At 39.7% G+C, this 14,838-nt stretch overlaps 1 non-coding gene across 1 annotated transcript; it reads right to left on the bottom strand.

The window, feature by feature from the left end:
• Window positions 1-4,065: 4,065 nt before the first annotated feature.
• LOC112781736 (small nucleolar RNA R71) lies at window positions 4,066-4,173 on the bottom strand. The gene has a single exon (XR_003192495.1). It is a non-coding gene; the product is annotated as a small nucleolar RNA R71 (small nucleolar RNA).
• Window positions 4,174-14,838: the final 10,665 nt, after the last annotated feature.

Here is a 14,838-nt window from a genome sequence, read left to right as displayed (position 1 = left end):
CGCTTTTTGACATTGTTTTTAGTATGTTTTTAGTAGGATCTAGTTACTTTTAGGGATGTTTTTATTAGTTTTTATGTTAAATTCACATTTCTGGACTTTACTATGAGTTTGTGTGTTTTTCTGTGATTTTAGGTATTTTCTGGTTGAAATTGAGGGACTTGAGCAAAAATCAGATTCAGAGGTTGAAGAAGGACTGCTGATGCTGTTGGATTCTGACCTCCCTGCACTCAAAGTGGATTTTCTGGAGCTACAGAACTCGAAATGGCGCGCTTCCAATTGCGTTGGAAAGTAGACATCCAGGGATTTCCAGAAATATATAATACTCCATACTTTGCCCAAGTTTAGACGACGCAAACTGGCGTTCAACGCCAGCTCTCTGCCTAATTCTGGCGTCCAGCGCCAGAAACAAGCTGCAAAGTGGAGTTCAACGCCCAAACTGGCACAAAAACTGGCGTTCAACTCCAAGAATGACCTCTACACGTGCAACACTCAAGCTCAGCCCAAGCACACACTAAGTGGGCCCCAGAAGTGGATTTATGCATCAATTACTTACTTCTGTAAACCTTAGTAGCTAGTTTATTATAAATAGAACTTTTTATCATTGTATTCAGAGTCTTGGTTACTCCGGTTCTCCTCTGGGGCCGAGACCAATGAACTCCATTATCACTTATGTATTTTCAACGGTAGAGTTTCTGCACTCAATAGATTAAGGTGTGGAGCTCTGCTGTTCCTCAAAGATTAATGCAGAGTACTACTGTTTTCTATTCAATTCATCTTATTTCCCTTCCAAGATATTCATTCGCACTTCAATCTGAATGTGATGAACGTGACAATCATCATCATTCCCTATGAATGCGTGCCTGACAACCACTTCCGTTCTACATTAGATTGAATGAGTATCTCTTAGATCTCTTAATCGAAATCTTCGTGGTGTAAGCTAGAATGATGGCGGCATTCAAGAGAATCCAGAAAGTCTAAACCTTGTCTGTGGTATTCCGAGTAGGATTCAATGATTGAATGACAGTGACGAGCTTCAAACTCGCGATTGCTGGGCGTAGTGACAGACGCAAAAGGATAGTAAATCCTATTCCAGCATGGTCGAGAACCGACAGATGAATAGCCGTGCCGTGACAGGGTGCGTTGACCATTTTCACTGAGAGGATAGGATGTAACCATTGACAAGGGTGATGCCTCCAGACGATTAGCCGTGCCGTGACAGGGCATTTGGATCATTTTCCCGAGAGAAGACCGAAAGTAGCCATTGACAATGGTGATGCATTACATAAAGCTAGCCATGGAAAGGAGTAAGACTGATTGGATGAAGACAGCAGGAAAGCAGAGGTTCAGAGGAACGAAAACATCTCTACACGCTTATCTGAAATTCTAACCAATGAATTACGTAAGTATTTCTATCCTTATTTTAGTATTTAATTTCGAAAACCCCATTACTATTTTATATCTGCCTGATTGAGATTTACAAGGTGACTATAGCTTGCTTCATACTAACAATCTCCGTGGGATTCGACCCTTACTCACATAAGGTATTACTTGGACGACCCAGTGCACTTGCTGGTTAGTTGTGCGAAGTTGTGAACCATGGTATTGGCATCATGTTTTTGGCGCCATTGCCAGGGAAAGAAAGAGCAATAAATTTTACATAATCAAGGTGTAATCACAATTTCTGCGCACCAAGTTTTTGGCGCCGTTGCTGGGGATTGTTTGAGTTTGGACAACTAACGGTTCATCCTGTTGCTCAGATTAGGTAATTTTCTTTTTGTTTTGTTTTCAAAAATTTTTCAAAAATCTTTCAAAAATTTTTCTTTTGTTTTCGAAAAAAAAAATAATAATAATAAAAATGTTTTCAAAAATAAATTATTCTATGGCTTCAAAACTTTCAAGAATGAATTCTAGAGTTTCATGGTAACATGTTGAATCCTATCTGGCTGAAAAGCCATACCCAAACTCCTTTGGGATTGGTCTTTAACTAATCACCTCAATGGATGTAAATCCATTCTAAAGCTTGAATGGCTATTAAGCCATGTCTGACCCTTTGATTGGAGCTTTAGACTAAAGAGCACAAGATTCCTGGAATTCATATTAAAGATTTTGAAATCCTTATTTTTTTTCAAATAATTTTCGAAAAAAATACAAAAAAATTAGAAAGTCATAAAAATCAAAAATATTTTTGTGTTTCTTGTTTGAGTCTTGAGTCATGTTATAAGTTTGGTGTCAATTGCATGTGCATCTTGCATTTTTCGAAAAAATCATGCATTCATAGTGTTCTTCATGATCTTCAAGTTGTTCTTGGTAAGTCTTCTTGTTTGATCTTTGCATTTGCATGTTTTGTGTCTTTTCTTGTTTTTCATATGCATTCTTGGATTCTTATTGTCTAAGCATTAAAGAATTCTAAGTTTGGTGTCTTGCATGTTTTCTTTGCATTAAAAATTTTTCAAAAATGTGTTCTTGATGTTCATCATGATCTTCATAGTGTTCTTGGTGTTCATCTTGACATTCATAGCATTCTTGCATGCATTCATTGTTTTGATCCATAACTTTCATGCATTGCATCATTTTTCTTGTTTTTCTCTCTCTTCATTAAAAATTCAAAAATCAAAAAAATATCTTTCCCTTTTTCTCTCTCAAAATTTTGAAAATTAGATTTGACTTTTTCAAAAATTTTTAAAATCTAGTTGTTTTTATGAGTCAAATCAAATTTTCAAGTTGAAAATCTTATCTTTTTCAAAATCTTTTTCAAAATCAAATCATTTTCAAATTTCTTAGTTATTTTCGAAAATTCCAAAAATATTTTTCAAAAATATTTTTCTTATTTTTATATCAAATTTTCGAAAATAACAATAACAATTAATGTTTTGATTCAAAAATTTCAAGTTTGTTACTTGCTTGTTAAGAAAGACTCAAACTTTAAGTTTTAGAATCATATCTTGTGATTTCTTGTGAATCAAGTTATTAATTGTATTTTTAAAAAAATTCAAATCTTTTTTCAAAAACTAATTTCTATCATATCTTTTCAAAAATATCTTCTTATCTCACCTTTTCCAAAAATTTGATTTCAAAATATCTTTTCTAACTTCCTAACTTCTTATCTTTTCAAAATTTGTTTTAACTAACTAACTAACTTTTTGTTTGTTTCTTATCTTTTTCAAAACTACCTAACTAACTCTCTCTCTCTCTAATTTTCGAAAATATCTCCCCCTTTTTCAAAATTTCTTTTTAATTAACTAATTATTTCAATTTTTAATTCTTAATTTTCGAAAATTACTAACATTTTTCAAAAACTATTTTCGAAAATCACTAACTCTTTTTCAAAAATTATTTTCGAAAATTCTCCTTCTCTCTCATCTCCTTCTATTTATTTATTCATCTACTAATACTTCATCCCACCCAAACTCGAACCCCCTCTTCCATCTGTTTGAATTTCTTCTTCTTCTTTTCTTCTACTCACACTGGGACCTCTATACTGTGGTAAAAAGGATTCCTATTATTATTTTTTTTCTGTTCTCTCTTTTTCATATGAGCAGGAGCAAGGATAAGAACATTCTTGTTGAAGCAGATCCAGAACCTGAAAGGACTCTGAAGAGGAAACTAAGAGAAGCTAAATTACAACAATCCAGAGAGAACCTTTCAGAAATTTTCGAACAGGAAGAAGAGATGGCATCCGAAAATAATAATAATGCAAGGAGAATGCTTGGTGACTTTACTACACCTAATTCCAATTTACATGGAAGAAGCATCTCCATTCCTGCCACTGGAGCAAGCAACTTTGAGCTGAAACCTCAGCTAGTTTCTCTGATGCAGCAGAACTGCAAGTTTCATGGACTTCCATCTGAAGATCCTTTTCAGTTCTTAACTGAATTCTTGCAGATATGTGATACTGTTAAGACTAATGGAGTAGATCCTGAAGTCTACAGGCTCATGCTTTTCCCTTTTGCTGTAAGAGACAGAGCTAGAGTGTGGTTGGACTCTCAACCCAAAGACAGCCTGAACTCTTGGGATAAGCTGGTCACGGCTTTCTTAGCCAAGTTCTTTCCTCCTCAAAAGCTGAGCAAGCTTAGAGCGGATGTTCAAACCTTCAGACAGAAAGAAGGTGAATCCCTCTATGAAGCTTGGGAAAGATACAAGCAGCTGACCAAAAAGTGTCCTTCTGACATGCTTTCAGAATGGACCATTCTGGATATATTCTATGATAGTTTATCTGAGCTATCAAAGATGTCATTGGATACTTCTGCAGGTGGATCCATTCACCTAAAGAAAATGCCTGCTGAAGCTCAAGAACTCATTGACATGGTTGCTAATAACCAGTTCATGTACACTTCTGAGAGGAATCCTGTGAGTAATGGAACGCCTATGAAGAAGGGAGTTCTTGAAGTTGATACTCTGAATGCCATATTGGCTCAGAACAAAATATTGACTCAGCAAGTCAATATGATTTCTCAGAGTCTGAATGGAATGCAAGCTGCATCCAACAGTACTCAAGAGGCTTCTTATGCAGAAGAAGCTTATGATCCTGAAAACCCTGGAATAGCAGAGGTGAATTACTTAGGTGAACCTTATGGAAACACCTATAACCCATCATGGAGAAATCATCCAAATCTCTCATGGAAGGATCAAAGGCCTCAACAAGGCTTTAATAATAGTGGAAGAAACAGGTTTAGCAATAGCAAGCCTTTTCCATCATCCACTCAGCAACAGACAGAGAATTCTGAGCAGAATCCATCTAGCTTAGCAAACTTAGTCTCTGATCTATCTAAGGCCACTGTGAGTTTCATGAATGAAACAAGATCTTCCATTAGAAATTTGGAAGCACAAGTGGGCCAGCTGAGTAAAAGGATCACTGAAATCCCTCCTAGTACTCTCCCAAGCAATACAGAAGAGAATCCAAAAGGAGAGTGCAAGACCATTGACGTAAGCACCATGACCGAACCTATAAGGGAAGGAGAGGACGTGAATCCCAAGGAGGAAGACCTCCTGGGAGGTCCAGTGATCAATAAGGAGCTTCCCTCTGAGGAACCAAAGGACTCTGAGGCTCATCTAGAGACCATAGAGATTCCATTGAACCTCCTTATGCCATTCATGAGCTCTGATGAGTATTCCTCTTCTAAAGAGAATGAGGATGTCACTGAAGAGCAAACTGCCAAGTTTCTTGGTGCAATCATGAAGCTAAATGCCAAATTATTTGGCATTGATACTTGGGAAGATGAACCTCCCTTGTTCATTAATGAACTAAGTGATCTGGATCAACTGACATTGCCTCAGAAGAGACAGGATCCTGGAAAGTTCATAATACCTTGTACTATAGGCACCATGATCTTTAAGGCTCTGTGTGACCTTGGTTCAGGGATAAACCTCATGCCCCTCTCTGTAATAGAGAAACTGGGAATCTATGGGGTGCAAGCTGCTAAAATCTCATTAGAGATGGCAGATAATTCCAGAAAACAGGCTTATGGACAAGTAGAGGACGTGTTAGTAAAGGTTGAAGGCCTTTACATCCCTGCTGATTTCATAGTCTTAGATACTGGGAAGGAAGAGGATGAATCCATCATCCTAGGAAGACCTTTCCTAGCCACAACAAGAGCTGTGATTGATGTGGACAGAGGAGAATTGATCCTTCAGTTGAATAAGGACAATGATGAGCGGATAATTTATACGCTTTTTGGCATTGTTTTTAGTATGTTTTTAGTAGGATCTAGTTACTTTTAGGGATGTTTTCATAAGTTTTTATGTTAAATTCACATTTCTGGACTTTACTATGAGTTTGTGTGTTTTTCTGTGATTTCAGGTATTTTCTGGCTGAAATTGAGGGACTTGAGCAGAAATCAGATTCAGAGGTTGAAAAAGGACTGCTAATGCTGTTAAATTCTGACCTCCCTGCACTCAAAGTGGATTTTCTGGAGCTACAGAACTCGGAATGGCGCGCTTCCAATTGCGTTGGAAAGTAGACATCCAGGGCTTTCCAGAAATATATAATAGTCCATACTTTGGCCAAGAATAGATGACGTAAACTGGCGTTCAACGCCAGCCTTCTGCCCAAATCTGGCGTCCAGCGCCAGAAAAGGATCCAAAACCAGAGTTGAACGCCCAAACTGGCACAGAAACTGGCGTTCAACTCCACAAATGGCCTCTGCACGTGCAACACTCAGGCTCAGCCCAAACACACACCAAGTGGGCCCAGGAAGTGGATTTATGCATCAATTACTTACTCATGTAAACCCTAGTAGCTAGTTTATTATAAATAGGACCTCTTACTATTGTATTAGGCATCTTTGGTCTCAGTTTTAATCCATTGTTCATCTTAGGAGACTATTGATCTCGTTTAGGGGGCTGGCCATCTTGGCCATGCCTGGACCTTCACTTATGTATTTTCATACGGTAGAGTTTCTACACTCCATAGATTAAGGTGTGGAGCTCTGCTGTTCCTCAAAGATTAATGCAAAGTACTACTATTTTCTATTCAATTCTTCTTATTTTGCTTCTAAGATATCCATTCGCACCCAAGAACGTGATGAAGGTGATGATTATGTGTGACGCTCATCATCCTTCTCCCTTATGAACGCGTGCCTGACAAACACTTCTGTTCTACATGAAATAAGCTAGAATGAGTATCTCTTAGATCTCCTAACCGGAATCTTCGTGGCGTAAGCTAGAATGATGGCGGCATTCAAGAGAATCCGGAAAGTCTAAACCTTGTCTGTGGTATTCCGAGTAGGATTCAATGATCGAATGACTGTGACGAGCTTCAAACTCGCGAGTGCTGGGCGTTAGTGACAAACGCAAAAGGAGGGTGAATCCTATTCCAGCATGATCGAGAACCGACAGATGATTAGCCGTGCTGTGACAAAGCATGTGAGCATATTTTTCACTGAGAGGAGGGGATGTAGCCACTGACAACGGTGATGCCCTTGCATACAGCCAGCCATGGAAAGGAGTGAGACTGATTGGATGAAGATAGCAGGAAAGCAGAGGTTTAGAGGAACGAAAAGCATCTCCATTCGCTTATTTGAAATTCCTACCAATGATTGACATAAGTACCTCTATCCCTATTCTATTATTTAGTATTTGAAAACGTCATTATCAATTTATATCTGCCTAACTGAGATTTGCAAGGTGACCATAGCTTGCTTCATACCAACAATCTCCGTGGGATTCGACCCTTACTCACGTAAGGTATTACTTGGACGACCCAGTGCACTTGCTGGTTAGTTGTATCGAAGTTGTGACAAATTATGAGTGTGTAATCACGATTACGCGCACCAAGTTGCTCACGTTGCCAGGGATTGTTCGAGCCTGGACATCACAATTTCGTTCACCAGACAACCTTGTGTTTACAACTCAAGGATCTCTCTCTGCATCCATGGAGAGAAAGCAGAAAAAGCTTCTCTCAAAGCAGAGTCAAACAAAGCCCCCACAGTCAAACTCTAAGTTTGGTGTTGGGAGGCCACAACCAAACTCTAAGTTTGGTGTTGAACTCCCATATCCAAACTCTAAGTTTGGTGTTGGAGAGTCTCAACAATGCTCTGAACATCTGTGAGGCTCCATGAGAGCCCACTGTCAAACTATTGACATTAAAGAAGCGTTTGTTGGGAGGCAACCCAATTTTTATTTATCTAACTATATTTTTCTTAGTTATATGTCTTTATAGGTTCATGATCATGTGGAGTCACAAAATAAATAAAAAAATTGAAAACGGAATCAAAAACAGCAGAAGAAAAATCACACCCTGGAGGAAGCACCTGTCTGGCGTTCAACGCCAGAACAGAGCATGGTTCTGGCGCTGAACGCCCAAAATTGGCAGTGTCTGGGCATTAAACGCCCAAAATGGGCATCATCTGGGCGCTGAACGCTAGAATTGCACCCTGGAGAGGAGCTGGCACTGAACGCCCAGAACAAGCATGGTTCTGGCGTTCAACGCCAGAAATGGGCAACAAATGGACGTTGAACGCCCAAAATGGGCACCAACCTGGCGCTGAATGCCCAGAGTTGTGTACAAGGGCATTCTACATGCCTAATTTGGTGCAAGGTTGTAAATCCTTGAACACCTCAAGATCTGTGGACCCCACAGGATCATCTCAGGATCTGTGGACCCCACAGGATCACCTTAGGATCTGTGGACCCCACAGGATCCCCACCTACCTCCACTCACTTCTGCTCATTGCTCTTTCACACAATCCCATAAACACTCTTCCCCAAAACCCTTCACCAATCACCTCAATCTCTCTTCCCCATCACCTCTTCACCACTCACATCCATCCACTCTTCCCCATAAACCTACCTCATAAACTCCACCTACCTTCAAAATTCAAAATCAATTTTCCACCCAAACCCACCCTAAATGGCCGAACCTTTAACCCCCTCCCTTTCCTATATATAACCCTCCATTCTTCCTCATTTTCACAGAACACAACCCTCTCTTTTCTTCTTGGCAGAAACACAACCCCTTCTCCCTCTCCTCCATTTCTTCTTCTTCTTCATCTATTATTTCTTCTCTTGCTCGAGGGTGAGCAAAATTCTAAGTTTGGTGTGGTAAAAGCATAAGCTTTTTGTTTTTCCATTACCATTGATGGCACCTAAGACCGGAGAATCCTCTAGAAAAGGAAAAGGGAAGACAAAAGCTTCCACCTCCGAGTCATGGGAGATGGAAAGGTTCATCTCCAAAGTCCATCAAGACCACTTCTATGATGTTGTGGCCAAGAAGAAGGTGATCCCTGAGGTCCCTTTCAAACTCAAAAGAAATGAGTATCCGGAGATCCGACATGAAATTCAAAGAAGAGGTTGGGAAGTTCTAACAAATCCCATCCAACAAGTCGGCATCCTAATGGTTCAAGAGTTCTATGCCAATGCATGGATCACCAAGAACCATGATCAAAGTAAGAACCCGGATCTAAAGAACTATGTTACAATGGTTCGGGGGAAATACTTAGATTTTAGTCCGGAGAATGTAAGGTTGGCGTTCAACTTGCCAAACATGGAAGAGAACGCACGCCCCTACACAAGAAGGGTCAACTTTGATCAAAGGTTGGACCAAGTCCTCATGGACATATGTGTGGAAGGAGCTCAATGGAAGATTGACTCCAAAGGCAAGCCGGTTCAACTAAGAAGATTGGACCTCAAGCCTATGGCTAGAGGATGGTTGGAATTCATCCAATGCTCCATCATCCCCACTAGCAACCGATCTAAAGTTACTGTGGATCGGGCCATCATGATTCATAGCATCATGATTGAAGAGGAAATAGAAGTTCATGAAGTCATCTCTAATGAACTCTACAAAATAGCTGAAAAGTCATCCCCCATGGCAAGGCTAGCTTTTCCTCATCTTATTTGCCATCTATGTTACTCAGCTGGAGCTTTCATAGAAGGAGACATTCCTATTAAAGAAGAGAAGCCCATCACTAAGAAAAAGATGGAGCAAGCAAGAGAGCCCATTCATGGAGCTCAAGAGGCGTATGAAGCTCATCACCATGAGATCCCGGAGATGCCTCAAATGCATTTTCCTCCACAAAACTATTGGGAGCAAATCAACACCTCCCTAGGGGAATTGAGTTCCAATATGGGACAACTAAGGGTGGAACATCAAGAGCACTCCATCATCCTTCATGAAATTAGAGAAGATCAAAAAGCAATGAGGGAGGAGCAACAAAGACAAGGAAGAGACATAGAAGAGCTCAAGGACATCTTTGGTTCCTCAAGAAGGAAACGCCACCATCACTAAGGTGGATTCATTCCTTGTTCTTATTTCTTCTGTTTTTCGTTTTCTATGTTATGTGCTTATCTATGTTTGTGTCTTCATTACATGATCATTAGTAGTTAGTAACTTTGTCTTAAAGTTATGAATGTCCTATGAATCCATCACCTCTCTTAAATAAAAACTGTTTTAATTCAAAAGAACAAGAAGTACATGAGTTTCGAATTTATCCTTGAACTTAGTTTAATTATATTGATGTGGTGACAATGCTTCTTGTTTTCTGAATGTATGCTTGAACAGTGCATATGTCTTTTGAAGTTGTTGTTTAAGAATGTTAAATATGTTGGCTCTTGAAAGAATAATGACTAGGAGATATGTTATTTGATAATCTGAAAAATCGTAAAAATGATTCTTGAAGCAAGAAAAAGCAGCAAAGAACAAAGCTTGCAGAAAAAAAAATAGGTGAAAAAAAAAGAAAAAGCAAGCAGAAAAAGCCAATAACCCTTAAAACCAAAAGGCAAGGGCAAATAAAAAGGATCCCAAGGCTTTGAGCATCAGTGGATAGGAGGGCCTAAAGGAATAAAATCCTGGTCTAAGCGGCTAAACCAAGCTGTCCCTAACCATGTGCTTGTGGCGTGTAGGTGTCAAGTGAAAACTTGAGATTGAGCGGTTAAAGTCAAGGTCCAAAGCAAAAAAAGAGTGTGCTTAAGAACCCTGGACACCTCTAATTGGGGACTTTAGCAAAGTTGAGTCACAATCTGAAAAGGTTCACCCAATTATGTGTCTGTGGCATTTATGTATCCGGTGGTAATACTGGAAAACAAAGTGCTTAGGGCCACGACCAAGACTCATAAAATAGCTGTGTTCAAGAATCATCATACTGAACTAGGAGAATCAATAACACTATCTGAACTCTGAGTTCCTATAGATGCCAATCATTCTGAACCTCAATGGATAAAGTGAGATGCCAAAACTATTCAAGAGGCAAAAAGCTATAAGTCCCGCTCATCTGATTGGAACTATGTTTCATTGATAGTTTGAAATTTATAGTATATTCTTTTCTTTTTATCCTATTTGATTTTCAGTTGCTTGGGGACAAGCAACAATTTAAGTTTGGTGTTGTGATGAGCGGATAATTTATACGCTTTTTGACATTGTTTTTAGTATGTTTTTAGTAGGATCTAGTTACTTTTAGGGATGTTTTTATTAGTTTTTATGTTAAATTCACATTTCTGGACTTTACTATGAGTTTGTGTGTTTTTCTGTGATTTCAGGTATTTTCTGGCTGAAATTGAGGGACTTGAGCAAAAATCAGATTCAGAGGTTGAAGAAGGACTGCTGATGCTGTTGGATTCTGACCTCCCTGCACTCAAAGTGGATTTTCTGGAGCTACAGAACTCGAAATGGTGCGCTTCCAATTGCGTTGGAAAGTAGACATCCAGGTATTTCCAGAAATATATAATACTCCATACTTTGCCCAAGTTTAGACGACGCAAACTGGCATTCAACGCCAGCTCTCTGCCCAATTCTGGCGTCCAGCGCCAGAAACAAGCTGCAAAGTGGAGTTCAACGCCCAAACTGGCACAAAAGCTGGTGTTCAACTCCAAGAATGACCTCTACACGTGCAACACTCAAGCTCAGCCCAAGCACACACCAAGTGGGCCCCGGAAGTGGATTTATGCATCAATTACTTACTTCTGTAAACCCTAGTAGCTAGTTTATTATAAATAGAACTTTTTATCATTGTATTCAGAGTCTTGGTTACTCCGGTTCCCCTCTGGGGCCGAGACCAATGAACTCCATTATCACTTATGTATTTTCAACGGTAGAGTTTCTGCACTCAATAGATTAAGGTGTGGAGCTCTGCTGTTCCTCAAAGATTAATGCAGAGTACTACTGTTTTCTATTCAATTCATCTTATTTCCCTTCCAAGATATTCATTTGTACTTCAATCTGAATGTGATGAACGTGACAATCATCATCATTCCCTATGAACGCGTGCCTGACAACCACTTCCGTTCTACATTAGATTGAATGAGTATCTCTTAGATCTCTTAATCGGAATCTTCGTGGTGTAAGCTAGAATGATGGCGGCATTCAAGAGAATCCGGAAAGTCTAAACCTTGTCTGTGGTATTCCGAATAGGATTCAATGATTGAATGACTGTGACGAGCTTCAAACTTGCGATTGGTAGGCGTAGTGACAGACGCAAAAGGATAGTAAATCCTATTCCAGCATGGTCGAGAACCGACAGATGAATAGCCGTGCCGTGACAGGGTGCGTTGACCATTTTCACTGAGAGGATAGGATGTAACCATTGACAAGGGTGATGCCTCCAGACGATTAGCCGTGCCGTGACAGGGCATTTGGATCATTTTCCCGAGAGAAGACCGAAAGTAGCCATTGACAATGGTGATGCATTACATAAAGCCAGCCATGGAAAGGAGTAAGACTGATTGGATGAAGACAGCAGGAAAGCAGAGGTTCCGAGGAACGAAAACATCTCTACACACTTATCTGAAATTCTAACCAATGAATTACATAAGTATTTCTATCCTTATTTTAGTATTTAATTTCGAAAACCCCATTACTATTTTATATCTGCCTGACTGAGATTTACAAGGTGACTATAGCTTGCTTCATACCAACAATCTCCGTGGGATTCGACCCTTACTCACGTAAGGTATTACTTGGACGACCCAGTGCACTTGCTGGTTAGTTGTGCGAAGTTGTGAACCATGGTATTGGCATCATGTTTTTGGCGCCATTGCCAAGGAAAGAAAGAGCAATAAATTTTACATAATCAAGGTGTAATCACAATTTCTGCGCACCAATAGTCGAATTTTTTTTATTTTATTTTTTCTTTTAGTTTTCGAAACTTATATTCTAGTTTCCAATTATTTCATTTTATCCTATTTTAATTTGGTTTATCCTTAATAAAATTAAATAAAAACAAAAATATATTTTATTTGCAATCCACATCATCTCCCTTTCTCCATCATGGACCTAAGTGGAAATGAACAGTCCAGAAGGACTCTAGGGTCATACGCTAACCCCACTACTGCTGCATATGGGAGTAGTATCTGTATACCCCCCATAAGAGCCAGCAATTTTGAGCTAAACCCTCATCTCATTATCATAGTGCAGCAAAATTGCCAGTATTCTGGTCTTCCACAGGAAGAACCTACTGAGTTTTTGGCACAGTTCTTACAAATTACTGACATAGTACGTGATAAAGAAGTAGATCAGGATGTCTACAGATTATTACTGTTTCCATTTGCTGTAAAAGATCAAGCTAAGAGGTGGTTAAATAACCAACCTACAGCAAGCATAAGAACATGGAAACAGTTATCAGACAAATTCCTGAATTAGTATTTTCCTCCAAAAAGGATGACACAGCTAAGGCTAGACATCCAAGGCTTTAAACTAGAGGATAATGAATCTCTTTATAATGCCTGGGAGAGGTACAGAGGGATGCTAAGGAAATGCCCCTCTGAAATATTTTCAGAATGGGTGCAGTTAGACATCTTCTACTACGGGCTTACAGAAAAGGCCCAGATATCTCTAGACCACTCAGCTGGTGGATCTATACACATGAGAAAGACAATTGAAGAGGCTCAAGAACTCATTGATACAGTTGCTAGAAATCAGCATCTGTACTTAAGTAGTGAGTCCTCCCTGAAAGAAGAGGCTAAAGCAGTATCCACTGAACTTAGTCCTCAAGAACAAGTTGTTGAACTCAATCAGTAATTGCTTATTATAACAAAACAGTTAGCAGAATTTAAAGAGATGCTCCAAGACACTAAAAATGCTAACAAGAATATGGAAGCACAATTGAATCAGACAAGACAGTAGCTATCTAAACAGATAACAAAAGAATGCCAAGCTGTTCAATTAAGGAGTAGGAAGACATTGAATATATCAACTCAAGACAGCAGAAAACCAAGAAAGGGACAACTGACAGAGGATAACCAAACCACTACCCAAAATCCCTCTGAGGACAGTAAGAGCCCAGAGAGGAATGATTCTAGCGTTCAAACAGCAGAAAAGGGTGGACAGTTGGCGTTAAACGCCCAAGGGATGGCCAGTTCTGGCGTCCAAACGCCAGAAAGGGTGGCAATCTGGCATTAAACGCCCATGCAGCCCCCAATTCTGGCGTTCAAACGCCACTAAGGGATCAGGCACCTGCAAGTGCTGATAACAACCCCTTTAGGCAGGCTTCTCCAACCACTTCTGTAGGAAATAAACCTGCAGCAATTAAGGTTGAAGAATATAAAGCCAAGATGCCTTATCCTCAGAAACTCTGCCAAGCGGAACAGGATAAACAATTTACCTACTTTGCAGACTACCTCAGGACTCTTGAAATAAAGATTCTATTTGCAGAGGCACTTGAGCAAATACCCTCTTATGCTAAGTTCATGAAAGAGATCTTAAGTCATAAGAAGGATTGGAGAGAAACTGAAAAAGTTTTCCTCACTGAAGAATGTAGTGCAGTCATTCTGAAAAGCTTACTAGAGAACCTTAAAGATCCTGGAAGCTTTATGATACCATGCACATTAGAGGGTGCTTGTACTAAAACAGCTTTATGTGATCTTGGGGCAAGTATCAACCTAATACCTGCATCCACTATCAAAAAGCTTGGTTTGATTGATGAAGTTAAACTAACCCGGATATGCCTTCAACTTGCTGATGGCTCCATTAGGATCCCATCAGGAAAAATTGAGGACATGATTGTCAAGGTTGGGCCATTTGCCTTTCCTACTGACTTTGTAGTGCTGGAAATAGAGGAGCACAAGAGTGCAACTCTCATTCTAGAAAGACCTTTCCTAGCAACTGGACGAACCCTCATTGACGTCCAAAAAGGGGAGATAACCCTGAGAGTCAATGAGGATGAGTTTAAGTTGAATGCTGTCAAAGCTATGCAGCATCCAGACACGCCAAAAGACTGCCTGAGCACTAATATTGTTGACTCCCTGGTGGAAGACGTCAATATGACTGAGAGTCTCGAATCAGAGCTAGAGGACATTTTTAAAGATGTTCAGCCTGATCTGGAGGAACCAGAGAGAACAGAAGAACCTCTAAAAACTCCTCAGGAAGAGGAGAAGCCTCCTAAACCCGAGCTCAAACCACTACCACCATCC

This window comes from Arachis hypogaea, chromosome 19 (assembly GCF_003086295.3).
Source record: "Arachis hypogaea cultivar Tifrunner chromosome 19, arahy.Tifrunner.gnm2.J5K5, whole genome shotgun sequence".
Taxonomy (NCBI): domain Eukaryota; kingdom Viridiplantae; phylum Streptophyta; class Magnoliopsida; order Fabales; family Fabaceae; genus Arachis; species Arachis hypogaea.
Note: the sequence above shows the minus strand (reverse complement) of the source record. Positions and strands in the feature narration are given on the sequence as shown.